This window comes from Colobus angolensis, unplaced genomic scaffold (assembly GCF_000951035.1).
Source record: "Colobus angolensis palliatus isolate OR3802 unplaced genomic scaffold, Cang.pa_1.0 Scaffold105, whole genome shotgun sequence".
Lineage (NCBI taxonomy): Eukaryota > Metazoa > Chordata > Mammalia > Primates > Cercopithecidae > Colobus > Colobus angolensis.
In genome coordinates, this window is record NW_012111475.1 from 2,761,195 (window position 1) to 2,779,230 (window position 18,036).

The window sequence follows — 18,036 nt, forward strand, 5'->3', positions numbered from 1 at the left end:
TCCTCTCCACTTCCGCACCAAAATCTCACCTCCAGCCCTCCCCAGCAATACCTTTCCCAGAGCCCCTCCCTGGCCACACCTCTCCCTTCCCTCTCCTGTCCTCCAGCTCCATGGACTCTAGAACTGCCAGCAGCTTGTCCCTGGCACCCAGTGCCCCTTGCAGGCACCATCCACAGTCCTCTGAGGATGTATCCAATCTCTCCCATGTCCTGGGGCACAGGACAGGATGGACACTAAGAGGGAAGGAAGAGATGGGGACAGTGGAGACTGGGATAATCAATTTCAGGCCTCCAGGAGCCAAAACACTCTTCTCCTGTAAGACAGGGCACAGGGGACTCCAGGAGAGCCAGGAGAGCACTAAGATGACTCGTGGGAAAAGCCTCTGGCTTTGTGGGCAGGTGTTGGGAGGGGGGATGTCTGCCTCTCTTCATTTCTCTGTTCTCTGCCTCCATCTCTGGGTTTCTCTAATTCCACTTCTTGGTCTCTTTGTGTCTCCAGCTCTGCGATGGTAAGGTGGGAGTTGGAATAACTTCTCAGCATTAACCATGGTTTCTGCGTGGGGGACGTTACCTTAATTGAGTCTCAGCTTGTTCATAGCCACTCGGTTACCATAAATAATGGATGTCCAAATGGACTGTAAACTGGAAAGGCTGAGCAATACCGCACAATGCAATGGCCACTGGTTTCAGCCTTCTACAGGGAGCCTCGCCTCTCTCTTAATAATGCATGGTCCACACCCACCACAGCCAGACACCTAGCGATTCCCAATGAGAAACTTGTTATGCTGTGCTACGGGAAGGAATCAGGAACTTGCCCACTCTCTGATCTTCTCAGGGGAGGACAGCAAAAGCCACATAGAGATGTCAAGACCTCAGGTCTTGTGGGAAAATGAACCTACCTACAATGTCACTAGACATGAAAATGACCTGCATCCTCCCTCCTATGTGTACTGGCAGATGGTCTTTTGGTTTCTGGCTTTAATCCTGGGGTACAAATCCTATAGCCGTCTGCTTACCAGATCCCTGAAGACTGCACCGTTCTCTGTGTATAGAGCAAGCTGTTGGTTAGAGGATCTGAAGCTATTTAATGCACTTGCACTGTTTGCAGAACCTCCCTCTGTTTGTAGAGCCTGCCAATGCAGAATGAGGGCTGTTGGCAGACTCTGATGCTGTTGTCTACTTCTGCCCCCAAGACTGACTCACAGTCAATGCCCTTGTTCATACATGTAGGGCTTCCCCTGGTCCCATATCTTAGCTCCCACTTGGTGCCCCCATCCTTCTGGCTGCTATGCCTGCCCCAGGGTCTTCAACTTTGACTCATTGACCTCCCATGCCAGAGGTATTCCCCATCCACTATCCCCCATGTCACATCTGTGTTCACAAATGCCTTCTAATCATGGATCCTGAAAATTAGCCTAGGACCTAAAGGTGTCTAGGGTGGGGGTGTAAGGATGCTCTTGGAAGGACCTTGTGCTGCTCAACAATGCCTACTGGTTGTGCCAGGGGTTTGCTTTTAGAGCTCCAGACAAACTCAAGACATTAATAAGACTCAGTGTCCATTTTATTCTAACACATTCTTGTTGGTTTTGTTTTGCATCCCTGTGGGGTGGATGATTGGAAGCAAGCTGTGGTTGTTTAGTGGTTTTTAACTTTAATAGCTTTGGTAATGTAGCTAAAGTCTGTTCAACTTTTGTTGCTACTGTTACCCAAATGCTTCAGGCAAATCATGACCAGGTCATCTGATTATTTCTCTAACAGGCCAGGCTTAAAGCTTGCGGATAGTTGGAATATTGGAGGGCCTTTGCGGGGCCGGGGGCTGCAGGGGATGGCCCCTCTGTGGCTACAGCCAAGAGTGATTACAAAACTATACCTCCCCATAGGACAGCCTTCCTTAATTTCTTTTTAGGAAACTCACTTTTTCATAGACAGGCTTGAAATGGCCAGTGATGCTATTAATTACAACTAGCAGATAACAAGGCATTTTCACAAACATTGTATGGGATGTTTGTGAAATAGGCAAGAAAAAACAACTTCAGAAATGTTCAGTGACTTCTCCATAGGGAAGACCTCAAGTCTACTGACTCCAAATTCAATGTTCCCTGTGTAGTTCTATGCTAGGAGTTCTTAACCCAGGTTCTAAAGAAAACTGCAGCTTCTGCAGAAGTTTCTATTCACTATTAGAATTTATTTGCAAAATACCGCATTGCAGATGTGTATACACTTTCTCCTGGGGAGAGGGTCTACTGCTTTCCCAAGATGCTCAAAAGGGGCGCAGAGGAGTTAGAGACCACCGTGCATGTGTGGAGGAGTCAGAGACCACCGTGCGCATGCGGGGGAGTCAGAACACCGTGCATGTGCTTTGTGCGGGGGAGTCAGAGACCGCCGCGCGCGTGAGGGGGAGTAAGAGACCACCGCGCATGTGCTTCGTGCGGGGGTCAGAGACCACCGTGCGTGTTATGCCTTGTCCCCCATACTCAGATCCATGAAACCAGTGCCCTCTGATACTCATTCACTTCATTCAACAAATGCCTACTGAGTGCCATGAAGTGCCAGGCACTGTCTCAGGCCCTGGGGAAACAGATGAGCAGCATAGACGTGGTACTTGCCCTCATGTAGTTTTCATTCTCGTTGAGGAAGAGATAGGCGAGACTTCACTTAAAGTAAATGGAAAGGGAAGTGTTGGGTTGTGAGAAGTGCTATGAGGAAAATAAATGGGGGAGCCACGGAAATTTCTGCAACTGGGTCTGGTATGGGACTGGCGAGTAAGGATGGACCACTATTCTGTCATCCTGAAATACTGGAGAGTCTGTAATGCTCTTTAATTTGGGGTTCACTCACTCGGTTATTTAAGAGAGACCTTTCCGCTCCTGGCTTCTACAACCTGAAAACTCCACTCTTCCTGTCCCTTTGAGAAAGGGTTATATACCTTTTCAATCCTTACAATTTCTTTCCCAGCATCATATTCTAAGAATAAAGACATATTGAAGCAAGCCAGACGCCCTCGTCCTGCCCACCTGCCACCTCTGCCCCGCACCCCATCCCCCTACTCACCAGCTCCATGCTTTAGAAAGCTCCAGCAGGCTGGCCCATTTCCCCTTCACAGCTGAGCATGTAACCAAAATTGGCTGTTGTAATGGCAAACTAAATGATGCCCTAATACCCAGATCAATCATCCTGTGAAATAACTCATTATTCAGGCTCCAATTGCAGGGGATGGAATTAAAACAAGAACAGTTCAACAAGGAACTGCAGTGGCAGGTAGCGTTTGGGAGGTGCCGGGTAGGGTAGAGGGGAAAGGCATGGAGAAGGACAGGTCTGGGCTTTGGGGAGGGGCCATCAGTTGAAGACAACTCCCCTTTCCTTGAGAGGAGAGGAGGCCAGAATGGGGCTACACATCTGCAGGAAAAGCAGGCAGAGCCAGCAACAAGCTACAGGGTTCCAATCGGAATCACTTTGTTCTGGTCAAAACACAGGCTCTGAGCAGACAGCAAGCCACAATGACAAGAGCCCTGGCCAACACTCCCTAGGAGGAGGCTTTGTTCTCAGAGAATGGCCTCCATCCTCTAAAGATCTTTCCACAGAGAACAATGAAAATGGCCTTTATGCACACAGGAGTGAGAGGAGGGAGAAAGACCGCTGACTCCCCAGGGGTGGTGGAAGGGTCACAGGCAAGACTAACAGTGCCAAAAACCTCCCCTGGGGACCCCAGGCATGTGGAGGGTGGGGCAGGGGTAGAGCAGGTCAAAAGGAGCTGTAGAAAAACAAGTAGTATTGTCTGAGTAGCTCTCCTCTTCCAACAGCATTCATTCATTCATTCATGTAACAAGCATTCAGTGGTCTCCTACTAGGGTTCTGCCACTGCCTCTGTGAATGCGCTAATGTAAAGAGCATTGGGCTGAGAGTGGGAAAGCCCAGGTTCTAATCCTAGCTCTGGAACAAGCTGGCCACGTGACTGTGAAGCAACTTTCTTGGTGCTTTGTACCTTGGCCTCCTCATCTGAAAAGTGAGCAGGCTGGAATAGAGCAGGTAGTGAGGCTCCCATCCAGCCCTGATGCTGCAGTGTCCTCAAGGCTGAGTGATAGGAGGCCTCCCGGGAGGACTGATCCTGGAGGCAAATTTGGAGCAGAATATGATCGTGCTCTGGAGATGGGGCAGCCAGGGACAGGGGCGCACATGTCAGTGTGAAGCCCGGAACGGAGTGGGGGAAATGGTTGAAAGAAAGAGCAAGAGGGAGTATATTAAATAGAGAGAGAGGTGGTAGAGGGAAAGACAGAGACAGAAAGAGTGTCAGACAGACAAAGAGAGGGAAGAAGGGAGAGAGGGAGACGGGAGGGAGAATAGAAGATGCTCCTCAGAAGCGGAAAGAATTCAGCTCTGCCTGGCTCTCTTGAGCACGTTTTTATTGGGTATCTACTGTGTGCTAGGTACCAGTCTAAGTATTGAGGAACAAAGACTAAAATGCTCCATGCCGTCAAGGAACTTATGACCATATTATAACATGAAAAACAAGCAAAACTTTAAAATGTCAACCATGTCAGTGTGTCTACTACAAGGAGATCTCGATCTAGAAGATAGTAATTCTGGAAAACAGTAATAACTAACACCCTGCGCCCTTATTATTTCAACCTTCACAGCAACCCTAGAAGGTGGGTATAATTATCACCTCTTTTATAGATGAGGAAACTGAGGCATGGGGAGGCAAGGTCACAGAGTCAGTCAGTGGTGGGGTTAGGATTCAAACCAGAGCAGCCTGGTTTCAAAGCCTGAGCTTAACCATTGCTCTGTACCTACAGGGTGGGAAGCAGGGTATGGAAGAATGGAAGCCACCCTCCTCCAGCCTGAGACGGGCAGAGGAAGCTCACCTCTTACCAGGTGGCTTTGCCCCAAAAGCGGCTGATTCCTTCCCCTGCATCTGCTTTGTATGATAATAATAAGTCTGTTGCTTTATAAATATATGCACGTCACAAGAGAAGGAGAAAGGAGCAGAGCTCTGTGGGGACAAGCTCCAGTTCTCACAGTGAGGACCAGACCATGGCAAGATTGGAAGATGTGGCACGTCTTCCCTCGCGTTGTCCCAAGCTCTCTCTAAGTGGTAATGGAGTGTTGGTTTGAGCAAAAAATTCTGGTATCGAATCCTGAATTTGCCACTTATTAGCTCTAGCTCTATGGGCTAATGACTAATTCTTTCCGAAACGCAGTTTTCCCATCTGTACTGCGAGCAAGTTGAATTATGTCTGCTCATTCTTCACTCTGTGTCCTCGACTCCACATCCCTCCTCTGTAGCTCTTCTGTCCTTCATTTCTATTAGGTGCTACATTCTTAAATCTTGTATCAGAAACTGGTTTAGGTAGTGAGCTTGGCAGGCAAGCAGCTTCCATCATGGAGATCAAGAAAGTGGTAAATGGCTGTGTCTTCATCAGTTAGGAACTAATTTGGCTACCTATGTCTAAAAGACATACAATAAAAGTAGCTAAAACAAGATAGAAGCTTATTTCTATTGTAAAGGAAATTCAGAGATGAGCCAGCCACTCAGAAAGATGAATCCTCTGTGTCGGGGACCCATCTCCTTCTGCCTTGTGTCTCTCCTAAACCCAATATGTGGATTCCACCTCATGGTTCAAAATGGCTGCTAGAGTTCCAGTCTTTACATCTACATTCCAGCTAGTAAGTAACAGAAAAGCTAGTAAAAACAGAAAGTTGTGCCTTCTCTCTTTTAGGAAGGCTTCACAGAAGTCCCACACAACACTTCCACTTAGCTGTCAGTGGCTAGAACCTAGTCATATGAACACACCTAGCTACAAGAGAGGCTGGGCAATGTAGTTTTATATGTAAACTGGGTTTCCAGCCTGGTGCTTAGCTGAGGGTTTTGTTGTTACAAAATAGAGGAGGAATGGGTATTTTGTAGACACTTAGCAGTCTGAGATCTAGGACAATGGAAATGATCACCGGGGAATGGGTATTTTGTAGACACTTAGCAGTCTGAGATCTAGGACAATGGAAATGATCACCGGGGAGGTTTATTGTCAGGAGGTGGCATAGCATTCAGGGATTGGAGTCCAAGGTTCTAGATTTGTCTAGAATGCAAGAAGTTGAAGATGTGGTCAATGCCACAAGGCAGGAGCTCCAAGAAGGAAGCACGACAGCTGTGCTACCCCCGCTCCACTCCAGGCCCTTCCAACTTCCTGTGTCCTGGGCAGTAGCAGCCTTATCTAGGAGCCAGGCAGCTCATCACACCAGGCATGTGGCCTGGGAGAAAGGGGGGTGGTGAGCAAATTGAAAATGTCAGGTGCTTAGACCAAGGACAGAAAAGCCTGGACTCCTCATTCTCAGGAGCTGAAGCTCACTCTCGGCCCAGGGGTAGGTCCACATAAGATGGCAGGGCTGGGCCACTCTCGGGGAGCAGAATGGGGAGGGTCTCAGAAGCTGGCTAACAGGAAGCCCCCTCTGCAATAGCAATGGTATTCTAAAGAGGAGAATAAAGCTTGGAAGGCAAAACAAAGCTATTCCACTGAATAAATGTTCTCTGCATTAAAGCAGCCGGAATAGCGATGAATTAAACATCAGGTCTGAATGAAAGGAAAATGCCCTGATTTATAATTGCTTCAGGCAGGAGGCGGCCTGGGAGAGAGGCTGAAGCTTCATCAGGGACCCAGTTTCCCCTGCAGAGCTGCAGAAGCACTGAGAGGAGATGCTGGCCGCCTTCAGGGTGGAGAGAACTGGTATAGAGTCTTCTAGAGAAGAGGGCATCCTAGAGAGATGAAAGAAACATGCTCCAGAAGTCAGGAGGCCTGGCTGCTAGTCTCTGTTCTGCATGACCTTGTAAGTCACTGGGTGTCTCTAGGCTCCTTTCCTGTTCTTCCAGTGAGGATAGTAACACCTGCGTCATCTCACTTGCTTCTTGGAGAATAAAGAGACATCATAGATGATAAAGGGTTTTGTAGATGTAATAAGCTGCTATTACTTCTTGGTCTCAGCATCACCACAAAAGCAGTGGCGAGGTTCATGCTGAGCTCTGGCAGCTTCTGCAAGGCGACCAGTCTTTAGGAAGGGGGAAGATGGTGGGGGAGAAAAGCAAGATGTGTTGGCAAGCTCCACTTGGAAATGTCACTCTGGAGATGCCTGTCAAAACTGCTCCATGCCAGATGGGTGCATCTACTTGCAGGGCAGTGTGCTGTGGTGGTTAAGATCCTGGAGGACCTGAGTTTAAGTCCCAGATTACCCTCTGGTTAGCATGTGACCTCAGGCAAATTAAGCAAGTTTTCTGTACCTCAGTTTCTTCATCTGTAAAATCAGGATAATAATGGTATCTCAACTCATAGCATCCTTGTAAGGATTAAATGAATTCATGTAAGTAAGACACTTGCAATGTTGCCTGGCACATAGAAACGTCCCTGTAACTGCTAGCTCTTATTAAGTTTCTAATACCAAGTGCATCAACTAAACTTCTGGAAAAGAAGTCATGGGCTGGCTTTATAGGAACCAGAATACTGCCAAACCCCAGCTACTCATACTTTAGTATGCATAGGGCTCCCCCCGGGATCTTGTTAAAATGCTGATTCTGATTCAGTGGGTCTGCCCTGTGGGCTGAGATTTTGCATTTCTAACCAGCTCCCCAGGGATGCCGTGCTACTCCTGAGACCACACGTTGAGGATCAAGAGGTGAAGGGATGCTACTGACTGAATTTCGTGGCACTTGCCTCCCCCAGCCCAGATATTTGGCTATTTCAGGAGGCTGGTGGGTCAGCGGCCCTGTGCTGCTTCATTCCACCCCCTACCTCCCACCCCCGGGGAGCTGCTACCCAGAGCTTCCTTCCTGGGGAAAAGGAATGATCTGCATACAAGAGGGATGAGCCTGGATTTTACCACCTAACAGGCTCAGGCAATCTGTCTTGCTAGGATATTCCTGATCTATTAGAAATGACACAGAAATCCATTCCTAAAAATTCTCAGCAGCTGAGGATGGTGAGAAAGCTGCTGGGAGAAAAAGCAGTGAGTGGGCGGGTGTAGCTATGGGCAGCTCCCCACTGGCTGCCCCAGATCTTGACAGGCTGGGCTGGTAAGTCTGTCCCTCCTGAGCTGTGTGGTTGGGGAAACTTATCTTCCCTGAGGAAGCCTGGTTTCCTCAGCAATAAGTGGGGATCACAAGAAACCCCACTTTATCGATCAGTATGCAGGCATGTGAACAGTTCACGACTGACTGTTAAGTTGAAGAAAGCAAATTGCAGCAAAGCATAATATCATTTTTTAAAAATGTACAATCATATTTGCAAACCCATGGGAAAGTCTGGAAAAATACATATCAAACTGTTAAGAGTGGTTATCTTGGGGAGAGAGAGGTGGGATTATAAGAGACTTTCACTTTCAATGTTGTGAATTTCTATATTGTCTGATTTTTAAAATAATGAGTATTCATTACTTTTGTAATTGGAAAACCTCCATTTAAAAAAAAATCTGCTTCAAATGGCTAGTGTCAGCCTTCTGAACCACATGGGGAGAGAGGGATTTCCATACGGTCCCTTCTCCTGAGCAGCACAGGCCACAGGGGCTGGGGGCAGAAGTCCTGGCTGAGGGGCTTGGCTTTGTTGTGCAGTTCTGTGCAGGTTCCTGCATCTTCCTGAGCCCCTGGTTTCTCATCAGCAAAATGAGAATAATAACAACCTGAATCAGGAGGTCAGCATCCAGGGAGCACCATGAGGACTGAGTGATAGCACCTTCCCCCAAACCTGGACACTCCGATCCTCTCCAGAGAAGAGGAGGAGGGCAGGGCTGCAGGAGGGCCTGGGAACTCCTCTAGGCTTCTTAGGGTAGCACTGAAAGCTCCCACAGTTGGGCATTCCTCAGACCAGGAAAGGAGAGGAACAGAGCCTGGTGTCTGGAATAGGACATAAGTCTACTTACCCTGTGTTCCACTCTAAATCGGTCATGCCTCCCGGCCTCTGCTCATGCTGATCTCACTCCTGGGCTTGCTGTTCCTGCCTCCTGATTTGCCCTTGCCTCCCTCACCTGCTGCTTCCTACTCACCTTTCAGGAATCCTCTAGGAATCTTCCGTGAGCCCCTGCTGAAGTTGGGGGCAGGGAGCCCCTCTTGGCTGTTCCATCAGCAGGCTGCATTTCTCTACCTTCCTGGGCTCACTTACTGCACAGTCATTACCTGTCTCCTCTTTGAGACTGAGAAGTGGGCAGGTAGGGGTCTTAGTCACCTTTCAATCCCTTGCAGCTGGCAGAGTGCCAAGCACTTATTTTTACCTATGTTTTCCCTTGTAAACCTTTTGACATAAACCTCTTAGATTATCCTGGGATTTCCTAGTTGGCTCCTTTCTGCCAAGTGCGATCTGGCAGGACTATAAGGAAGGCAGAGGTAGGAGTGGGCTGGAGAGCTGGGGTGGCAGTGAGGGCATGGTGCCCTCTAGCGGCCAGGTGCAGGGGTGGCTGCAGCATTCTTACTGAAGAAAGAGGAGAGGACAGGTGGGCCCGAGAGCTAGGTAAGATAGAATAGGGTCTCTAGGAACAAGGAGAGGAGTGGGGAGACCACTGCATTGGCAGTTTCCCCAGCACAGCTAGGAGTGGTCCGTCTTCCAAAGATCCCAGTGAGGGGCTGTGGCTTAGCTTAAAAGCATGAGAAAAGCTGGAGGAAGCCCAGAGACTGCTTCCTTGTGGAGAGAAGGATGCCACTTGGAGGTGTGTCAGGGAAATGCTTAGGCAGGAGGATGGACGCAGAGGTCCTAGAGGCATGTGACCTTGGAGAGGGACACTGGTGCACGGCTTCTGCTCAGACATTCATGGAAGCCTGAGAACCGAGATGCCCTCCAGCTAGGGAAACCAAACTGGCTTTCTCCCGCAGGGAACTCGTACTTGCGTGCCTCTTGATCCTCCTCTCTGCTCCAGCCCTTACCATGAGTAGGTCTTCAGTACATGGGATGCCATTTTGTGCTTTGAGATGTTGGTGAGGGACCTGGTGGGGGCTCAGGTATACTCTGGGGTATATACATCTGTTTCCAGGTGGCATCTCTAGGACATCATACCCCATTCACAGTCCTTCCTCTATCTGCCCCCAGAACCCCACTCTTCTTGTGGTCTCAGAGATTAACCGGGGGAAGGGGCAGGTGAAAATATAGGAAGTGGGGAAATCTAGGGAAGGCGGGTGGATGAAGCCGGCCAGCTCAGAAAGTGCCAACCCCAAAGGAGCCCCCTGTGAGAGGCCCTCCTCAGCAGCCCTGCCTCCCATACCAGCCCTCTACCCTTAGCTCTCTCTAAAACAACAGAAAATCTTGCCTGACTCCTCTCACCACTTAGCCCAAGAGAGGAAAAGCTTTCTTTTCTCTTGTCCTTCCTGCCCCTTCCCCATTTCTGGCCCCATCACCCCTTTCCAGGCCTCTATCCTTCTCCTGTGTTCATTCTGACCTCTCCCCTGGCCTCCTGGCTCTCACTTTGAGAGTCAAACATGAGCTGGTTGGAGGAACATTGGGTCAGAAGTCCAGGGACCGGGGTATGCTGCTGATTTCGCCACTAATGTTTTAATTTCTGAAAGCTCCCCAGAGCTCTGTGTCTTCACTTGTAAAGGGATGGGAGGTTGGATTGGTTAATCTGCCACAATCCTTTTAGTTCTGACATCCTGGGATGCATGAGTCTCCGTTAATCTTCAGCGACCCCTTTCCTAAAGCTGATCCCAGGGTCATAGTTAGAATGCATCAACTGCTTTAACTGATGTGAGACATTTTCTAGGGAGATAGCCATATGGGAGATAACCTAGAGGAATGTGAAAAGTATCCAATTCCTGAAACGTCACTGTTTCCCCATGCCACATGAGGAATCCCCACACCCAAGAAGTCATCTGCTCCAGCCCCTGCATCAGGCTCAGAAACCAGAGCAGACAGACCCTGCTCAGGCTCCTTCCTTGTCATATGACCTAAGGACAGTATCAGATATCTCCTGCCTTTACAGCCCTCTAGGACTTCACATTTCCCAGTCATCTTTGTGCCTGGCCCCTTGTGGGAAAAGGGAGGGGCCTACCAGGGCCTCCTGAGCAGAGGGGCAGCCAAGGAAAGTACTTAGTTCACCAGAAGCCTTCATCAAGGTTCACTTCCTGGAGTCTAACTTAAACCTTTCTTGCTGCTGTATAAATCAATGTCCCCCAGTTCTGGTCTCCCCACCATCCTCAAACTAAAGAGCTGCTCATTTGCATACACCTGCCTCTCCCAGCCCCATTTAACTCCCACCTCTTCTGGACTTTTCCTACAGGTTCTATTTTTTTCAGCCTTTCATAATTTCTCCTATTGGCTCTGGCTCTGCTCCAGAACTTCCAAATCCTTCTTAAATGTGACAGCTAAAATTAGATGCCGGGAGAAGGCCAAGTGCAGTGGGATGATCACACCCTGCCTGGCATGTGCCACTTCCTCCTTCCTGGGTCCTGTCCCAGCACGGAAGAGGCTGGTCCTTCCCTAAGGATGTTATTAGACTCCTGGTCCCCTACAATCCTGGGTCCCCTTGGGTTTCTTCTCACCTCCCCCTGGATTGATGAGGCTTGTGTTGAATTTCTACAAGCCTTGCCTTGTATGTCACCCATCCCGAATGGATCATTTTTCCAATCTGTCAAGGTTCCCCTGAATTCTGTTTCTGCCATCTTGGACTGGGTGTTTTCCTTCTGGTGCTCCAGGATAAGCCATGATCTCATTCTAAGATGTTCTTAGCTGGTCCTGGGTTATTCATTTGTTCACTCATTTGTTCATTTAGTCGACAACTATTTACTCAGTTTTTCCTTTGTGCCAGCTACTGTTCCAGGCTTGGGGATGCCTCCACGGAGATTGCAGCCTTAAACTGGACAAGGGCCGCCCAGGGGCCTATGGAAGAATATAAGAGGGGTCTCACTCTCTTTCTGGGAGAAATCATTATAGCATATAGCAACTGTGTTTTGTTAATACCAGGCTATGCTGTGTTGTTTTTTTTTTTAAATTAACCTCCAAATCTTGGTATCTTAATACAATAAAAATTTACTTTTTGCACATGTAAATTCCAGTGTAAGATGTCTAATTCTCCAAGGCAGCTGTCCTCTCTTTGGGGATCCCTTCTGTCCAGTGATATCATGTCAACACAAGTGGGCTTCAGCTTACTGTGGCAGGAAAAGGAGAACTTAGAGAACTCACACCTGGTTTTAAGTGCCTTGGACCAGAGGGAATCCACTGCTCACAGCTCATTGGCCAGAACGGGTCACATGGATGGGTCGACTTCACCTCAAGGGAGGCTGGGAGATACAACCCTGCCATGTGCTCAGACAGAGGAAATGGGGAGGTGAATACAGAGCATTTTCTCTGCCATAGCAACTCATGTGACTGGAACCCAGAGAGAAAAGGTTGGGAGTTGCCATTACCTCCAAGATATAAGTTTAAGAACATGGTGGGAGGGGTGCCCAGAAGGTGAAGAAGATGAAAAGAAATGTGGGAACAGGGTGAAAGAGGTGGAGGGGAAGCAGAGGCGCTGTTGCCCACAACCCCTCCCTCGTCTCACACTGACTGATTCCAGCAGCCAGGGACCACACCTTTTTCCTCAGCCACCTGTCTGCAAAGCAGCTCTTGGGCCTAGAAAGGAGGACCCGGACAGAAAGCCTGAGCGATCCTACCCAGGATGGGGAGTCAGGGTTAAAATCCTTGGCTCCATCCCCAGCCAGGTCCCTAACCAGGTCCCTAACCAGGCTGCGGGATCCTAAAGAAGTTGCTTCACAATCTCAGTACACAGTGGTCTGGTAATTCCCTGGTATTGGTCACCTGCCTGTTTGTCCTCAAGTCCCTTCCTCAAAACATACAACCACCCACCCTTCTCTGCAACTCCAGACTCTGTGCCTGTTGGGTTCTGTCTCCCTTGGGGGAGTATAGGGTTCAGGGAAGAAGCAGCAGGTGTCTGTCCTGCTCTCCTTTCTGAGGCGGCTTCTCTGGCAGTAGCCTCAGCTCCTGCCCTATAGGCTGGCATGGTTCCAGCTCTCATGGATGGTCCCGGCTCCCAGGCACTGTCAACACCACTCCCCTGCCACCAGCCCTCGAGCTGGCAGGAGTTTCCTGAGGTTGCTGATTTTGAAGTTTCTTCACTGTCCCACTTGGCTCTTGGCTCCTCCAACACCTATAACCAGGTCCCTGCATTACCTTCCTTCTGTCATGTCCTGCCGTTAACTTGATTTCTGTTTTCCTGTTTAGACCCTGACTGCTGTACCATCTACATGGCGAGACCCTCGTGGGGGAGTGGGGAGGAAAAAGGGAAGAGAGAGTGGGTGTTAACTGAGGCAAAGAATATGAAAAACTGAAATCAGATACCAACGGTGGTCTCCTTCCTACCCACCCTTTGTGATCTCCACCACCTGCGCTCACCCTCCAAAGAGCTGTGTCCTCCACATTGGCCCTTGGCCATGGAGGGCAATAAACATGCATCAGGGCAAGATCTAGCTGCTGCCCTCTTGGGTGGGTCCCAAGGCAAATGGTAAAATAGGCAGAGTTGAACCCTCCAAGTGAGAACAGAATTTTTCTAGAACTTCCTGCAGGCAAGGCCTGTGTTGCCCTATCCATTCATACCCCCTGTGTTGGGAAAGCTTTGGGGGAGATGTTTTGGAAGAGTAGGGCTTTGCTGCTTCACATAAATCACCCCCAGGAAGGTGACCAGCTTCTCAGCCAACTCTGCGGACTAAAGCTACACATCCATCCAAGCCCAGCTCATGGCAGCCCCGGAGCGCAGGTAGCAGACAGCCTGAGTTCTCTGTATGCAGAAGAACAGCTCTGAGGTGGGGAATTAAATAAAATCAGAAACCATAAATAAACCTGCTGGCCTCACACAGGGCGAACAAGCAGCCCCCTGGGGAGCTGGGCTCTGCTTCCAAGGAGGTGATTAAATTCCAGACCAACCCAGCAACTTCCATTGGAAAGGCAGGGCCAGGACTGTGGGCTGGGGGAGAGGGATACGATCATAAAATATTAGAAAACTGAGATTTTAGAGTGAGAATCAAAACTTGAAAATTGCAAGGGATCTTCTCAGTGGCTCTTGACCGTGACTGTGCATTACGATCCCCAGAGGTAGTTTGTTTAAACAGAGCAATGCCAGACACCGCCCCTCCCAGTCCCTGCAGAAATTCACCCTTAGGCTGCATGGGGGCTGAGCACCTCAGATGATTACAAAATATGCCCCAGGCCAGACGCTCTAAGCTCTGCTGCTAGGGAACTCAGGGGTTCCAAGAGCAAGGTCAAGGGTTTCCTCCACTAAAATTGAATCCTGCAGCTCTTTTTTCAATGCACAAAAGAAATCAAGTTAATGAATAGGATGTTCTGTATTTAAAGTCCTCCCTCACCGGGCGCGGTGGCTCACGCCTGTAATCCCAGCACTTTGGGAGGCTGAGGCGGGCGGATCACAAGGTCAGGATATCAAGACCACTGTGAAACCCCGTCTCTACTAAAAAAATACAAAAAATTAGCTGGGCGCGGTGGCGGGCGCCTGTAGTCCCAGCTACCGGGGAGGCTGAGGCAGGAGAATGGCCTGAACCAGGGAGGCAGAGCTTGCAGTGAGCCGAGATCGCGCCACTGCACTCCAGCCTGGGGCAACAGAGCAAGACTCCGTCTCAAAAAAAAAAAAAAGTTCTCCCTCTATAAATTTTTCTATCCTTTTGGCACCTGCTGCTGCATGCTTGCCAGTATATTGGTGAAAAAACAATAGGAACAGAAAACCTCAGAAGCCATTGATCATGTCTACTTTGATGGCTTTTTTTTTTTATTTAATTTGGTAAGTTCACATGCTTGAGCCTGTGTTTTTGTATTGTGTTTCTAGCACAAATTTAATTAAAGGTAACATTTCTGGGCAATATAAGCTTTGGATAACTAAATCAGATAGCAGTCTCCTTGAATCCTCTTTAGAGCAAAGTGGGTTAGGTGTAAATAAATAAGATTCCATCTTTTGATGAACCTCAACTTCTAGGTGGTACAGCCCCACCAGGGGTCAAGATCACAACTCCCAGAACTAGCCTGTTGAGGGGTGAACGCAACCCTATTGCAAATGAGACACCTGGCCTTGGGTAAGCTAACTAGCGTCCCTGGGCCTCAGCTTCCTCACATGAGGAACAGGGATAAGACATAGTCCTCACCTCATGAGGCTGTTGTAAGTACTAAATAAGTCTGTATATTTAAAGCTCTGTCAGCAGCACCTGGCAGTAATGCTATTTAGCTGAACACATTTGAGGACTCCGTGGGAGTGTGGGACAGCAGAGTTAGTACCTTCAGAGAGGATGCTTTAGTCAATAAAATCAGTTTTCTTCCATTACTTTTTAATCACCCATTTATGCATGAATCATTCCCATTTTTAAAATCCAAACAATATAGCAGATTCGAGAATTAAAAAGTAACAGTCCTTCAGTGGTAACATCCCACCCTGATTCTGCTTCTTCCTGGGGTGGGTAACCAGTGTTCCCCTAGTGGTATATACCTCTTGCTGAAGCTTTTCCTGGTATGTTTACAGTCCTGGGAACACACAGGAAACTAAGACACATCCTGTTCTCTAGGGACTTACAGTCTGGAAGGACAGACAGACAAGAAAACAAAGCACGAGAGAGTGGGGACTGGTAGGAAGAGGCATCTAAGAAGAGGAAGCACATGCAATTTCTGACTTTACCTATGAGGAAGGTGGCAGAGGGATTCTGGTGCCAAGTCAGGAGCTAGACCAGTGGTTCTCAAAGTGTGGTCCTCGGACCAACAGCAGCTGCACCTGGAAGCTTTGCTAGAAATGAAATTCTCAAGCTCACCTGGAACTCCAAGTCAGAAGCTCTAGAATGGTGGGTAGCGGGTAGGGGAGCAGCTTGAGTTTTGTCAAGCCCTCCAGTGGATTCTCATGGACCCTGAAGCTTGAGAACCACAGTCCTAGAAGAACTATTACCCTCTAAAGTCATTCTCTCAGACTCCCTGTCCTCCTGTCTGTAAATCCAGAAGGGATCTGGCCGGAGCAGCTGTGGAGCTACCCAGGGGAGACGTGCTGAAGGCTGTGAGCCCGGTGCAGAGCCGGCAGAGTGGAGCAGTGAAAGGCGCAGGGCAGCCCAATGGGTGAAGGGGAGGGGAGGAGTCATTTTAGCCATTTTCCCTCGGGCCTGACCTTTTCCTGGGAGACTTGTCTCAGCCCCTTCCCTCTGCTGAAGGAAAGTGCCACTGCAAACTGCTTAACTGATACCTCTGGGGGACTCGGCAAAGTGCACACACCATCCATTATGAATGAGCCCATTTCTTGTGCAAATCAGGCGGGAGTCGGGACAGATTAGCCCTGGTAATGGAGTTAAAGTCAAGCTCATTAGTTTGCAAGATTATTGGGAAGTCGGAGTCCCTTCCTGTAGCTCTGTCTGTTGGGAGTGGAGCAGGGGATGTTTCCTTGGTTAAAAACACATGTTGCGTACCTGCCTGCCTGGGTTCATTCATGCGGGTACGTGTGTATTCTTGTATAGACATTTTTAGGAGAGAAAGAGGAATACAAATGTCTTGTTCCAGAGCCTGAGACCCTGACTTGATACAGTTGTGGCTGGGACCCTACAGCCTCTCCCTCCCATCCCTGCCCTGCCCAGGACCAGTTCTGGCCCTGCCCCCAGACTGGTGGGTAGTGGGTAGGGAGTTCTGCTACTTTCTCAATATGAACTAATAGTTTCTTCTTTCTAAGGTCACCTATTCCTGGATTCCCAAATGTTGTAATCACAAAACGACCATCATCTCCCATTAAGACAACTTGGATCCTTCAAAGTCACCCACGGGGGGCGGTGGGGATGGAGGTGGGTTGAATCACCAGAGAGGTAGTGCAGTGAGAGCTGGAGTGCTCACCTTTGTCCCCACAGTCACCCTCCCTTGAGGCCCTCCCAGTAATTACCATGGGACAGTTAGCTAAGGCCTTATGGGAAGCTCAGGGACATAATAGGAAGAAAAGAAATACAGAGAATCCCATGCAACTGGCCCATTTGGTTCACAGGGCTCTCCTCCTCTGGGGTGGTCTGGCCCCTTTCCATCCCCACTCCCTGCCTGCCTCGTGGTGTGGGCACCACTTTGGTCCCTACTGCAGAGAACTCCTGTCTGGGCAAGAGCCCTTTTATGACTGAGACCCAGGAGGACAAGACCTGGAGATAGATTGATGTTACTTCTGGCTGTCTAGAAACTGCATTCAGCATTCCGGGTCTCTAACCAAGGACTCTACTCTTCTAGGTATGACTGAAAAGGACGTAAGGGCATTCTCTTTAGGAGAACCCTTACCCCTTCCCCTTGAGGATGGAGGGTGTGGTCCCAACAGGCACTAACACCTCCAATCATAACCCAGTATACCTAAATCAACTCCCAAGATTTATCTTTATTTCTGTTTATTTATAAACAGAGAATCAAGGGCCATTACCCTGGAGCTATGCCCACACCCCTGTTTGGCCCCAGATAAATGAACACTGGCCTTTACCAGGCTTCTAACACTTTCCTCTACTTTGGACCTATGCCCAGAGATGTATCTGGTCCTGCCCTCTTCACTCCCTCTCTTCCCTTCTCCCCTGGTGGTGGCTGGGTCTTGCTCCCTGTCCTGGACCCACATCTCCCTTCCCAACTGAGATGAAATATCCTATACCTCAGCTGTGATAGGAGAAGCTGCACTGCAGGTTTTCAGAAAGACTTGTGAGAATCTATAGCAAAAATGGGCCTCAGCTCATATAGCATACAGCCCAGGAGTGGGCTTCAGATGCCAGCAGCAAGGCAGGATCCAAGGAGGATGGTCTGAGGGCCCAGACTCATGCTGCTTCTTCCTGGGAGATCCAAGGTTTCAGGTAAGAACATGCCGTTCCCCACTGGGGAAGGTACCGCTGCCTTTGTTTAAAATCCTCTATGGCTCCCATGCCTACTGTGGATAAAGTCCAGACAGCTCAGTCCAGTCACCTGTCCTTTAGGACGTTGCCCCTCTCTGGACACAGGGTCTGTCCATCGCCAAATCCTTCCCCATGCCCCTTGGCTGGTCCCACACTACCCTCTGCCTGCTGAACTCTGGCCTATCTGGCAAGATGCAGCTCAAAGGTGAC